The sequence below is a fragment of the Kogia breviceps genome, chromosome 15, assembly GCF_026419965.1.
Source record: "Kogia breviceps isolate mKogBre1 chromosome 15, mKogBre1 haplotype 1, whole genome shotgun sequence".
NCBI lineage: Eukaryota > Metazoa > Chordata > Mammalia > Artiodactyla > Physeteridae > Kogia > Kogia breviceps.
The window spans coordinates 6981828-6997559 of record NC_081324.1 but is presented as its reverse complement, the minus strand read 5'-3'; positions in this window follow the sequence as shown (position 1 = coordinate 6997559).

Here is a 15732-nt window from a genome sequence, read left to right as displayed (position 1 = left end):
GTAAAATCGGAGAAGTACCTGGCCCACATCAGCTAGTAAGTGGCTGATGGAGGACCCGACCTTATGTTTCTTTGTCCCATTGTTCGGACTTTGCTGCCTCTACAAGTGTGTAGGTAAAAGAGTGGTGACATTTGAGCTGGAGCCTGAGGGATAAGTAGGAGTTTGTTTGCCAGGCAAAGAAATGGAGTAAGGGAATTTCTGCCAGAGAAAACAGTACATGCAAAGGCAAGAATTCAGAGTGAGCCTGTCAAAATCAGGGAAAATGAGCAAGTCTGTGTGGCCATATTACCTCTGGGAGGAAGAGAAGAAGGGGTAGGGGCAGCTAGCATGCTGGTTATTCTCCATTTGGCACTCCAATGGCTCCTCCCCCACTCTGTCAGCCTCTGCAGGTAACTGACTTGAACACAGGAAAAGGCTGCACCCTCCAGGCTCCCTGGCCCTCAGGCATCCAGTTGACTGTGGCTAATGGGAGAAACCAGAAGGAAAGCAGACGGGGGAAGAAAGAGACTGTGGATATTTAACCAAGACTCTGACAGCCCATACCTAAGCCTGCCTGGCCACGAGTGTAACAGTGGCTGCCCTGCTCAACCCTAGGACAGTAGTTCCTGATGCATAAGTGTCCCAAATGGACCAAAAAATGGAAACTGTGGAGGCACTTATACCAGCTGAGGAGTATCTGTAGTTGTACAGCATTTAGCTGTGGATTTGAAATGTCAAGGTCAAAAGGCACAAAACAGTTCAGAGGAATAAGAGAAATAATTTTTCAATGATATTTCTAAGTTGAACAGTCTTAGGTGATAATAAACTGAGGATGTCGGTGGGCATGGGGTGATGATACTGTGGGAGAAAAATAATTTAAAACAGCCATTTTGTAAGTAAAATGGGGGATCAAACTATGAAATGATATAGTTTACATTGCTTTTATATTCTAACTTATTGTTGAGCATATATTGCTTTTTAGTTAGACAAAAATCATTAAGTCCTGCTTATTACATTCAAAGCAAAACAGTTATCCATCATTTTCCTATTAGACTAAGTATTGATTTGCCAATTTTTCCTCAAAATATCAACCTTCAATTTATTAATTCTACTGTTAAAAAAACATACATAGGGACTTCCCTGGTGGCCCAGTGGTCAGGACTCTGTGCTTCCACTGCAAGGGCAAGGGTTCGACCCCTGGTCGGGGAACCAAGATCCCGCATGCCAAATATATATATATATTCTAATGTAGTAACTGTACTTTTATTTAATATCAGGTACTTTCTCCTTCCTTCCTTAGGTTTGTTTTTCCATTCCTTTTCTAACTTCTTGAGGTTACGGTTTTCTTGCTTTACTTTTATTCTTTCTTATTTAGTTATAGTGAATTTTAAGTCCATGAATCTGCACTTAAGAAAATCATCAATCGTATATCATGAATTCAGATTTATAATATTCTATTATTATTCTCAACCATCCTGAAACTGCTGTTTTGATATTTCCTATTTCACCCAAGATCTATTTAGAAGGGTGGTTGCCGTCTTTGTTGCATATACTTTAGTTATTAATGTCTACTTTTTTATATCCCAGTCAACATCTGGGGCTTTTGTCATTTTGATCTTCAAGATCAAATATTTTAAGTGTTGCCCAAGTACTTGAAAATAATGGACCATAAATATCTGCGTAGATGTATGAAGAACTGTATGTGTATGTATCTTTGTAATTTTCTATGTGTACTCACAACAGTTTTTGTTATATTTATTTGAGTGCAAACAAAATAAATACACGTCGAATTTTACATGATGGTTAAGTGACAATCATTCAACTGGCAATACATACGTGGATCAGGAAAGGGGTGAAGGATGAAGATCTTATGTGTTGAGGTCTGTTTATCAGCACGAGCCATGCAACATTATGGAGGACCACATGTGGACCCAGAGCACAGGTCAAATTCTACTAATTACTCCCGAGATCCACTTAATTCTCAATTGTTCTTCAACCTTACAGTTATACACATAAATCAGTCATTGCCTCAGTCTGCCATATCAGATCATTCAGATTAGATGGAGATATTTACACAGGAAATATTCAGTTGCCCTCCTAAGAGCTCATATGACTACCATCTATGGTGATTTCTTCTAGGAGAAAAAGAAATGCTTAATTTTGTTTTCTCAAAGAGACGCGCAGTTTTGCTCTCCTCACAATTTGGACATGAATTTTAACACTTGGGGTTATGTACAGTAGGTCTGCTGGTTGTGAACCTGAGTCTTTCATACACTTTATTCCTGCTACTTGACTCACTTGAAGTATCTGGCTCAGAGCTGTATAACCAAAGTATGGCATAGAGCACAAACTTTAGAGCCAGACAGGCAGAGATTTAAAACCAGCTTTGCAACCTTAGCTGCATAATTGTGGATAAGCTTATGGGTGCAAATGACAAAACTGTAACTCAAACAAGTAAGCAAAAATGAGTTTTTATTATCTCACTATAGAAAAGGATCTGGCCTCAGAGACTCAAAAATACCATGATTCTTTTTCTCAATCGCTTTGCTATGCTTCTCTCAGTGTGTTTCATTCTCTTATATTACTGGCAAAATTCTCCACAAATGTAGGGAAAGAGAGGATTGTGATCCAGGCTTCCATCTTTCCATGGAATGACTCTAGGAGAAAAGGAAACCTTCTCCCTCAACACCTGGATATCAAATCCATGATAAGAACTTCATCAGAATCATTATTATGAGATTACCTGATCCTAGGTTACTTGTTCACACTCTCTGAACAGTAGGGCAGGATATTTTAACTAGATCTAATAAGAAGATACTATGCTAGGGTCACAAGGAGGTGGACAGAAGACTTCCACTAAGGAAAAGGATGGTATTAACAGAAAATGGGGGGAAAGAATTTGGGATAGGGGGAAAAACAACCTGATGCCTCTATAACCTCAACTTCTACAAGTAGACATTGGGATTAATAATAGTACCAACTGATAGGACTGAGGACCAAAGGAGATAACGCAGAGAAAGCACTTATCCCAGGACCTCCATAATAGGTAGTTACAACTAAGAAACATTTGAGCAGTTGTCAAAGTGAAGGATGCCTCTTTGCTATGGACTGAATGTCTTGCCCCCACCCATCACCCAAAAAAATTCATGTTAAAATCTAATCCCCATCGTGATAATATTAGGAAGTGAGACCTTTGGAAGGTGATTAGTGGACCCCTCATGAGCGGGATTTCTGGTTTTGTAAAAGAGGCTCTGGAGAGTTCCCTCCTGCCTCTGCCATGCAAGGACACAGAAAAGAAAAACCACCTATGAACCAGGAAGCAGGTCCTCACCAGATACTGAATCTACTGGTGCCTTGATTGTGGGCTTTCCAGCCTGCAGAACTGTGAGAAATAAATTTGTTCTTTACAAACCATCCAGTCTATTTTGTTATAGTAGCCCAAAAGGACTGAAATAATCCTCTTTCTAGGAATCAAATGCAATGTCAGACCATATCCCAGTGCTACCTGCAGGTGTAACCACAGGGTAGGAGCTCCCTTCATAAGAGGGGTCCTGGGCCCCAGAAACAACCTTGCTGCTCAGCGAGGGGGGCTTTGGTGATTGGAGGTCACAACCTTACAACCATTTGTACAGCCATATCAAGGCGAAATTTCCAGGAAAAAAAAAAAAAGCAGTGCTCTGACCCCTTTTCCTCATTTTTCAGAGAGAAGAAATTTATTGGCCCAAAGGGGCAATCCTTTTACAGGCTACTTTTATATTAATTGGGATACTAATTTATTTATGAAGACAATGCGAGCAGGATTCCTAAACAAAAGGGCTCTAACCAATAGATGTACAGGAGTAATTCACAGTTCCCCAGGGCAGCAAACATTCTGTGTGCCTTCCAGGAAAGTCTCCTGGACCCCAGCCTGCCTTATTTAAGGATAAAGCTCACAATTTATTAATAATTCTGATCTCTAAGAAGGAAAAATGGTTGAGGCCTGAGGTTTCATGCCCCCCTCATGAATTTTCCTAATCATGCCCTGTAACTTTGTCCTATGAATTTACATAATATTTAATTTTTAAGGGGATTGTCAAATTCTAATTTATCCTCCCAATACCAAGATAGAAACTTAATAAATAGTTTATACCCTTTTAAAATGGAAGGATGGAACCAAGATATATTCATGTTCCATTTCAAATATCAAAGCAACATAAATTTGAACTATGCCTTTTTTGCACAATTTAATAAATATGGGTCTTAATTATACATGTGGCAAAGCAGACAAGGATGTCTGCTATCACCATTTCTGTTCAATATTGTACTTGACGTTTTATTTAGGATAATTGGGCAAGAAAAAGAAAAGTCATCCAGATTAGAAAGGAAAAGTACATCTATTTCGGTTTGCTGTTGACATGATCTTATATAGAGAAAATCCTACGGAATCCACAAAGAAACTATTAGATGAAAATAGACCTTAGCAAGTTTAGAGAATACAAAATAAATACACAAAATCAATTCTATATCTATATACTAGCAATAAACAACCCAAAAATTAAATTAAGAAAATTATTCCACTGCTGTACAGCAGAGATTGGCACATTGTAAATCAACTATACTTCAATTTAAAACAATGAAAAGGAAAAAAATTATTCCATCTACAATAACATCAAAAAGAATAAAATACTTAGAGATAAATTTAACACAATAAATGTAAGACTTCTATACGGAAAACTATAAAATGTCAATGAAAAAAATTAAAGAAGACCTAATAGGGTTTCCCTGGTGGCGCAGTGGTTGAGAGTCCGCCTGCCGGTGCGGGAGACACGGGTTCGTGCCCCGGTCCGGGAGGATCCCACGTGCCGCGGAGCGGCTGGGCCCGTGAGCCGTGGCCGCTGCGCCTGCGCGTCCGGAGCCTGCGCTCCGCAACGGGAGAGGCCGCAACAGTGAGAGGCCCGCATACCGCAAAAAAAAAAAAAAAAAAAAAAAAAAAAAGAAGACCTAATAAGTAGGAAGACAACCTGTGTCATTGATTGGAAGATTTACTATTGTTAAGATGGCAATACTCCCGAAATGAGCTGCAGATTCATAGCAATTTCTATCAAATACTCAACTACCTTTCTAGTAAAAATTGACAACCTTATCCATATGAAAATAATAGTCACATGGAAATCAGACTGATCAAAATAATCTCAAAAAGAGCAAAGTTGAAGGACTTATACTTCCCAATTTCAAAACTTACTACAAAGCTACAGTATTCAAGAATGTTTGGTACTGACATAAGGACAGACATATACTCTAATGGAATAGAACTGAAAGTCCAGAAATAATCATTCACATATAAGGTCAATTGATTATCAACCGGTGTTCCAAGACAATTCAATGAGGAAAGCATAATTTTTTTCTGCAAATGGGACAGGATACCCACAGGCAAAACAACGAATTTGGATTCATACCTCACACCATTAATAAAATTGACTCAAAAGAAATCAAAGTCCTAAATACAAGAACTAAAACTATAAAATTCTCAGATGAGAACATAAGCATAAATCTTCAGGAGTGTGAATTACGCAATAGTTTCTTAGACATGACAGCAAAAACACAAGCAAAAAAAATAGATAAATTAGACATCATCAAAATTTAAAACTTTTGTGCTTCTAGGGGCCCTATCAAGAAAGTGAAAAGACAGCCTGAGAGTGGAAGAAAATATTTGTAAATCATATAATCCAATAAGGATCTATTAACCAAAATATGTAAAGAACTTTTACAACTCCACAATGAAAGGACAAATAACCCAATTTTAACATTGACAAAGGATATGAAAACATAGTGCTTCAAAGAAGATGTATAAATGGCCAACAAACAAATGAGACGATCCTACACATCATCAGTCATCCAAGAAATGTAAATCAAAAAACAGAATGAGGGCTTCCCTGGTGGCGCAGTGGTTGGGAGTCCGCCTGCCGATGCAGGGGACGCGGGTTCGTGCCCCGGTCCGGGAAGATCCCACATGCTACGGAGCGGCTGGGCCCGTGAGCCGTGGCCGCTGAGCCTGCGTGTCCGGAGCCTGTGCTCTGCAACGGGAGAGGCCACAACAGTGAGAGGCCCGCCTACCACAAAAAAAAAAAAAAAAAAAAAAAAAAAACAGAATGAGATACTACTTCATACCCTCTAGGATGCCTATAATCAAAATTGGGGGCAGTAACATTGTTGGCAAGGATATGGAGAAACTGGAAACCACATACATCGCTGGTGGAAGTGCAAAATGGTACAGCCACTGTGGAAAACACTCTGGCAGTTTTTGAAAAAGATAAACACAGAATCAACATATGACCCAGCAATTCTACACCTAGATTTATACCCCAAAGTATTGAAAACAGGTATTCAAGCAAACACTTGCACAGGTGTTCATAGCAGCACTATTTACAATAGCCAAAGGGGAAAAGAACTCACATGTCCATAAGTGGAGGAATGGATAAACAAAATATCGTATACCCACACAATTGAATAATATTCAGCCATAAGAAGGCATGAAGTAGTGATAGATGCTACCATGTGGATGAACTTTGAAAACATTCTATTAAGAGAAGCAAGTAACAAAAGTCCACATATTTTATGATTCCATTTATCTGTGGGTTACTCTGCTCGAGCTGACAGAACAAAATGCTACAGGCTGAGGGGCCTAAACAGCAGAAATTTATTTGCACACAGTTCTGGAGTCAAGAAGTCCAAGATCAACGTGCCTGAAAATTTGGTTTCTGCGGAGACCTCTCTTCCTGGCTTGAAGACAGGAGCGGGGGAATAGGGAGTAACTGATAAATGGCTACAAAGTCCTCTCTTGGAGGTAGTGAAGATGTTTTGGACCTAGATAAAAACGATGGTTGCACAACTTTGTGAATGTACTAAATGCTACTGAATTGTACACTCTGAAATGTTAATGTTATGTGAATTTTCCCTCAATAAAAAACTTAATTGAAGCTTTTAAAAAAGGTCAGAGAATAACAAGTCTCCCTGAGGGTGTGGAGAAATCAGAGCCCTTCTACAATACATACAATACGCTGCTGGTGAAATGTAAAATGTTGCAGAAACTTTGAAACATAATCAACAGTTTCTCAAAAGGTTAAATATAGAGTTACTCTAAGACCCAGCAGTTCTACGTGTAGTTATTATACCCCCTCAAATGAAAGCATATGTATTCACTCAACCTTGCCCACGAATGTTCGCAGCAGCATTATTCATAAGAGCCAAAAGGTAGAAACAACCCAAATGTCCATCAGTTCATGAAAAGAGAAACAATGAGTGTATGGAATGGATAAATCACATCTATAACAATAAAACATTATATAGCTAAGAAAGCAATGAAGGACTGAGACATGTCATAACATGGATGAACCTTGGAACACATTACGCCGAGTGAAAGAAGCCAGACACAAAAGACCACGTATTATATGATCTCATGTATATGAAATGTCCAGAATAAGCAAGTCTATGGAGACAGAAAGTGATTTCATGCTTCCTTAGATTTGGGGAACATTGGGGCATGCAGTGGGAACAGCTAAGGGGCGAGGGGTTTCTTTTATGAAATGATAAAAATGTTCTAAAATTGCTTGTGACGGTTGCACACGTCTGTGAATATATTAAAAGCCACTGAAATGTACTCTTTAAATTGGTGAATGATATGGCCCATGAATTATATCTCAAGAAAGTGTTATAAAAAGAAAAGCAATAAGAAGACATTAAATTGAGAACAAGAATTTATTTTGTAAAGACACCAAAATAGATTGCTGAGGAAAATCACAGAATGTCCTTTCCTGTGAATTTGTGAGAGTGTTTTTCCCCTGTATCTGGTGACATTTAGATGCAGCTCTTCGAAAGTGATAGATTAGATGGGTGGTCCTCGCGTGAACCTTTGAGATTCATTGCATTGATCACCTACATTATTCAGTAAATGCAAGGCACACCTGCCCCATTTCCCTGCTTCCTTTCAGGTGGGGTAACTGCCTATCATTTAACTTCCCCAAAACATTCTCTTTGGTAAAATGAGGTAAGTATGCACTTTCATTTCCAAACTGTGAGATTTAATTAGCTAACGATAAAGTCCTTGGATGAAGAGTGCAGGGGAAGCTCAAAGTAATATTGCGATTATGTTTAGATATTTTTTTCAATGTGTAAAGTCACATAACCTCATTACTGCAGTCAGATATATGGGGCTGGGCAAGCGCTACTTCCAGGAAAAGGTAGTAAAAGCCAGCTCCTTTGAGATCCAGCACAAAGATATCTTTTCCTGTAATCTTCAGGTGATTCCCGTGTGGGTAACCTCTCTCAACTCAACTTTACTAATAATGACCTCCAATTTGTGCTCCAGCCAAAAGTAATCTATTTAATTGATGATCAGAAAATGACCCTGACTTTCAGGCCTGCCTTGGCCAGTGATACAGCTGTGCTGAACATATCTTGGATCTGTAAATAAAATACTGATTCCAGTCGCTGCTACAGAATGCGTGTTGATACCGTGGATATTTTTCAGGACTGGCTCCATTTTAAAGTTAGGTATCTCTACGGGAAAGTGGGATATCAGTTAAGACGAAAAGGTAATCCAGAGCTAACCCTGGTAATTTTTTAAAATGTTTTTGGTCTTTTAATTTGGGAAGGTAACCTTGTACAGCGATTAACCCTGTGTCATTTTGACTTCCAAATGAAGACAAGAGTCTTGGAATTCTGAAGAACATTTCTCATAGGGCAGGTGTCCACAATCAATAGACTTTTTTTTTGAATTTTATTTATTTTTTTATACAGCAGGTTCTTATTAGTCATCATTTATCCACATCAGTGTATCCATGTCAATCCCAATCGCCCAGTTCATCCCACCACCACCCCAACCCCCTGCCACTTTCCCCGCTTGGTGTCCATACGTTTGTTCTCTACATCTGTGTCTCTATTTCTGCCTTGCAAACCAGTTCATCTGTACCATTCTTCTAGATTCCACATATATGTGGTAATAGACGATATTTGTTTTCTCTTTCTGACTTACTTCACTTTGTATGACAGACTCTAGGTCCATCCACATCTCTACAAATGACCCAATTCCGTTCCTTTTTATGGCTGAGTAATATTCCATTGTATATATATGTGCCACCTCTTCTTTATCCATTTGTCTGTCGATGGGCGTTTAGGTTGCTTCTCTGACCTGGCTATTGTAGATAGTGCTGCAGTGAACATTGGGGTGCATTTTGAATTATAGTTTTCTCAAGGTATATACCCCATAGTGGGATTGCTGGGTCATATGATCATTCTATTTTTAGTTTTTTAAGGAACCTCCATACTCTTCTCCTTAGTGGCTGTATCAATGTACATTCCCACCAACAGGGCAAGAGGGTTCCCTTTTCTCCACACCCTCTCCAGCATTTGTTGTTTGTAGATTTTCTGAGGATGCCCATTCTAAAATAGACTTTTTACCTATAGTATTTTAGGACACCTCGTATGGCTCAGGGAAGGCTGGGTCTCAAAGGGGCCTGTGGTTGACTGCTTGAAAACTTCTCCATCTTTACATTTCTGTAGGAATCTAGCCCACATTATCTGCTTAATAAATATTCTGATTGAATAAATGAATGAACTTCCAGATAATGCTTTAGGTCATTGTGCTGTTAGTTGCTGACCTAAATTTGTTCATCATTAGTGTTCCCCCTTCTAGAAGCTCATATCTCCTGTTTTTTGTTCTGGTGTGTGCTTGGTAGGCAGAATAACGTTCCCCCCCCCCCCGAAGACGTCCACATACTAATCCCTGGAACCTATGACTACATTATTTTACATAGCAAAGGAGAATTAAGGTTCCTAATCAGGTGACTTTTAGAATAAGGAGATTATCCTAGATTATGAAACGATGAAAAGATGCTCAACATCACTAATCACTAGGGAAACTCAAATCGAAACCGCAATGAGATATCACCTCACACCCACTAGGATGGCTACACTAAAGAAACCAAAAATAAAAAATAACAAGTGGGCTTCCCTGGTGGCGCAGTGGTTGAGAATCCGCCTGCCAATGCAGGGGACACGGGTTCGTGCCCCGGTCCGGGAAGATCCCACGTGCCGCAGAGCGGCTGGGCCCGTGAGCCATGGCCGTTGAGCCTGTGCGTCCGGAGCCTGTGCTCCGCAATGGGAGAGGCCACAACAGTGAGAGGCCCGCGTACCGCAAAAAAAAAAAAAAAAAAAATAACAAGTGATAACCAGTGTTGGCGAAGAGATGGAGAAACTGGAATGCTTGTGCACTGTTGGTGGGAATGTATAATGTTAGCGCTGCTACAGAAAATAGGATGACAGTTCCTCAAAAAGTTAAAAATTGAATTACCATTCTACTTCTGGGTACATACCTCCAAATAATTGAAAGCAAGTACTCAAACAGACGTTCGTACACACCTGTTCACAGCAGCATTATTCACAAGAGCCAACATGCAGACGCAACCCAAGTGTCCCTCAACGGATGAACAGATAAACAAAATGTGGCTCAAATATACAATGATGTATTATTTAACCTTACAATGGAGTGGAATTCTGATACATGTTACAACATGGATGAACCTCGGGGACGTTATGATAAGTAAAATAAGCCAGACACAGGACAAACACTATATGATTCCAGTTATATGAAATACCTAGAGTAGTCAAATTTGAAAAGAAAGTAGAATGGTGGTTGCCAGGAGCTGGAGGAATGAGGAGTTATTGTTTAATGAGTACAGAGTTCAATTTCAGAAGATAAAGAAAGTTCTGGAAACGGATAATGATGATGGTTGCACAACAATGCAAATCTATTTATGCCAACGAGCAGTACAGTTAAAAATGGTGAAGATGGTAAACTTTATCTAATGTGTATTTTAACCACAATTTTTAAAATAATTTTTAAAAAAGAGAGAGAGAAATTTCAAAAGTGAAAAGAAATGGCCAGTGATAGGGTCCTGTAGTGTCTCATCACAGTTTCATAATTTTGCCAAAAGGTGTCCTTTACAGTTAACTCATGGGAAAACAAACATGTGACGACATAACACAGAAATGAGGCATGAGAGACACGCCAGCGCTGAGGACATTCCAGGCAGGTCAAGAACGTGGAAGGAGGAGGCTGGAACCGCAGAATGTGCGATGTCAAAACACAAACTTAGAGACTGTGTTTCTGGTTTCGTTTGTTTGCTTCTTTTTTTTCATTTTAACCTAGTGGCCTTGGCCCTCCAGGGTGTCAGTCAATCCCTAACTTTTTATCATTTTTCTTATTTGTACACGTGCACTGTTTAAAGAGAAAGTCCGTGGCTTTCATCAGATTCCCAAAGCGCTGATCAACGTGCAGGAAATAAAGAAACATCCAGTTCACTCTCACCTTTTTCAGGTGTGGAACCTGAAATTTGAAGAAATGAGGCTTCAAGCCCAAGGTCACAGAGTTCGTTACAGGAGATTCCGCTCCCTTTTTGCTCAGGTGCTTTTGAGTGTCAGGTGATTTCCCCTGTGGGAGTATTTCCGTTTTTAAGCCAGCTCTGCTGGAACCAGCTGTCCTGGAACAAAGGGGGACAGATGGTTGCACAAACCCTGACTTTGCTGGCCCTGCCCCTGCTGATTCCAATGGGAGTCCTTTAATGAGGGAGGGGGGAGGGTGGCCAGAAAGAGGAGCAGAGGTAGGGGACAGTATTTGCTGACAGCCATGGGGGAGGGGGAGGTGCAGGATGTAACTCTCTGGCCGTCCTTTGACCCAAACTACTCCCCTGAGAAGATGGCAGGAACTAGAACCATTGTACTCATATCGCGGCACAATCTCGCTGCCGGGCCGGGCCCAGCATGATCCAGCTTCCAGGAGGGAGGATGGAAAGGGATTCGTAGCAGCACCTTCCCAGAACAAAAGGAGAAGGAAGAAATTTGGGCTAAGCACAACAAAGACGGAACAGTCAGTCTGACAGAGCATCGAGCCAGCCAAAGAAACGCAAGTCCTCTTCTTGGCAAGAGCTAATTATGTTTTAGTAATAAGATCCTTTCTCAGGAGAGCAGGTGCTTTGTAGGCAACTGGTCATAATGAGCGCACCTCAGTAGGTCTGGCTGAACACCTCACAATACCAAAGAACAGAAGGGTTAAATCAACTACGGAAGGTGCCATACTGGTTCAGTAAATGAAGGCACACTGCCCGGAAACTGTACACTTGTCCATTAAGTCTCAGAAATGTCGCTGCAAGGGACACAATGCTCAAGAGAAGTTAAATGAGCAGATTAGGATGATCAACTAATTAAATTATGGGGCACAGTCTCTCCCGCATGAAGTCAGCAACAAAGAACCTATTGCGATTAGCTAGGCAGCAAAGACATTCACAGGATAAGGAGCAGCTCAGGCAGCGCTTACATGTGCTCCAGCCCCCGCACACCATCAGCTCAGAGGGTTCACTTAGTGCTGGTGAGAGACAAGTTTTACGAATGGGGAAGATCCAAGTAATAAATCATTTTCCTATGCACGACTCTAAATCTGCTTCAGGCGATGTGGACAGCAAATATAAGAGATGCTGCTTTGATTTTTTCTTGTATGCATGAAATGACCAGTCAGGAGGTCTTAGGACTGTCCTGATAATGGCCTGTATGCTGCAGTCAGAATTTGAATTATTTACCCCCTGGAAAATCAAATTCATTTCCTGTGATGTCAAACGCACAGTTTGCGGCTCATAAACTTTTTTAAACAACATATACTAACTATTGAGCTAGCTAAGGATTCTCTATGGTAATATATAGCATGAATAAGATTCAATGAAGAATAAAAAAGAAACTGAAAACCTATTTGGCAAAAAAAGCTAATAAGTAGAAAACAGAAATGATTTACATCTAAACAGTATATAAATGAAGGCTACAGGAACTACTTAGCATTAGAAATTGCAAAATAAATATATATATAATTAACTATGACAACAAATACAACAACTTTATTTTGAGCATTGTAAAAACAAACATGCAATAAAACTCTCAAAAAGGATGCATAGTCCTTTTTATAGTTTAGTCTGGGTATTTCCACTACCCAAATAACTCTATATCACTGGATTTTTAAAATTATATATTTGGAGTTTTCACTATAATCATTGTCATTAAAGACATGTTTGAAATTGCAAAAAAGTAGAAAAAGAGAAAAATTACATTTTACCTTTACGATTTCTATGTACAAATTTATTTACTTAATAAACTAAATGTATGAACTAAAACCATACAATTCTTAGATGATAACAGGTCTGAATCCTGATGACCTTGAATTAGGCAATAGTTTCTTAGATATGACACCAAAAGTGAAAGCAACCAAGGAAAAATAATCCGGACTTCACCAAAATTTAAGATTTCTGTGTGTCAAAGGATACTACCAAGAAACAAAAAGACAATCTACAGAATGGGAGGAAATATTTGAAAATTAAATAAATGTCTAGTACCAGAATACATAAAGAACTATTATAACACAACAATAGAAAGAAAGATTAATAAACCAATTGAAAAATGGCAATGGATTTGAATAGATTTGCACACTTTTTCAAAGAAGATGACTAATCAACACATGAAAAGATACCCAATATCATTAGCATTTAAGGAACTGCAAATCAAATTACAATGCGTTCCATTTATGATAAAAAAAACCTCCAGAAAGTAGGCATAGAGGGAACTTCCCTCAACATAATAAAGGCCATATATGACAAACCCACAGCCAACATCATTCTCAATGGTGAAAAACTGAAACCATTTCCTCTAAGATCAGGAACAAGACAAGGTTGTCCACTCTCACCACTATTATTCAACATAGTTTTGGAAGTTTTAGCCACAGCAATCAGAGAAGAAAAAGAAATAGAAGGAACACAAATTGGAAAAGAAGAAGTAAAGCTGTCACTGTTTGCAGATGACATGATACTATACATAGAGAGTCCTAAAAGGCTACCAGAAAACTACTAGAGCTAATCAATGAATTTGGTAAAGTTGCAGGATACAAAATTAATGCACAGAAATCTCTTGCATTCCTATACACTAATGATGAAAAATCTGAAAGAGAAATTAAGGAAATACTCTCATTTACCATTGCAACAAAAAGAATAAAATACCGGGGAATAAACCTACCTAAGGAGACAAAAGACCTGTATGCAGAAAACTGTAAGACACTGATGAAAGAAATCAAAGATGACACAGACGGAGAGATATACCATGTTCTTGGATTGGAAGAATCAACATTGTGAAAATGACTATACTACCCAAAGCAATCTACAGATTCAGTGCAATCCCTATCAAACTAACAATGGCCTTTTTCACAGAACTAGAACAAAAAATTTCACAATTTGTATGGAAACACAGAAGACCCCGAATAGCCAAAGCAATCTTGAGAAACGAAAAAAGAAGCTGGAGGAATCAGGCTCCTGGACTTCAGACTATACTACAAAGCTACAGTAATCAAGACAGTATGGCACAAAAACAGAAATATAGATCAATGGAACAGGCTAGAAAACCCAGAGATAAACCCACACACATATGGTTACCTTATCTTTTTTTTTTTTTTGTGGTACGCGGGCCTCTCACTGCTGTGGCCTCTCCCATTGCGGAGCACAGGCTCCGGCCGCGCAGGCTCAGCGGCCATGGCCCACGGGCCCAGCCGCTCCGCGGCACGCGGGATGTTCCCGGACCGGGGCACGAACCCGTGTCCCCTGCATCGGCAGGCGGACTCCCAACCACTGCGCCACCAGGGAAGCCCTGGTTACCTTATCTTTGATAGAGGAGGCAAAAATATACAATGGAGAAAAGACAGCCTCTTCAATAAGTGGTGCTGGGAAAACTGGACAGCTACATGGAAAAGAATGTAATTAGAATGCTCCTTAACACCATACACAAAAATAAACTCAAAATGGATTAAAGACGTAAATGTAAGGCCAGACACTAGAAAACTCTTAGAGGAAAACGTAGGCAGAACACTCTATGACATAAATCACAGAAAGATCCTTTTTGACCCACCTCCTAGAGAAATGGAAATAAAAACAAAAATAAACAAATGAGACCTAATGAAACTTAACAGCTTTTGCACAGCAAAGGAAACCATAAACAAGATGAAAAAACAACCCTCAGAATGGGAGAAAATATTTGCAAATGAAGCAACTGACAAAGGATTAATCTCCAAAACTTACAAGCAGCTGATGCAGCTCAATATCAAGAAAACAAACAACCCAATCCAAAAATGGGCAGAAGACCTAAATAGACATTTCTCTAAAGAATATATACAGATTGTCAATAAACACATGAAAGAAAGGATGCTCAACATCACTTATCATTAGAGAATTGCAAATCAAAACCGCAATGAGGTATCACCTCACATTGGTCAGAATTGCCATCATCAAAAAATCTACAAATAATATTGCTGGAGAGGGTGTGGAAAAAAGGGAACCCTCCTGCACTGTTGGTGGGAATATAAATTGATACAGCCACTATGGAGAACAGTATGGAGGTTCCTTAAAAAACTACAAATAGAACTACCATATGACCCCGCAATCCCACTACTGGGCATATACCCTGAGAAAACCAGAATTCAAAAAGAGTCATGTACCCCAATGTGCATTGCAGCACTATTTACAAGAGCCAGGACATGGAAGCAACCTAAGTGTCCATTGACAGATGAATGGATAAAGAATATGTGGCACATATATATAATGGAATATTACTCAGCCATAAAAAGAAACAAAATTGACTTATGTATAATGAGGTGGATGGACCTAGAGTCTGTCATGCAGAGTGAAGTAAGTCAGAAAG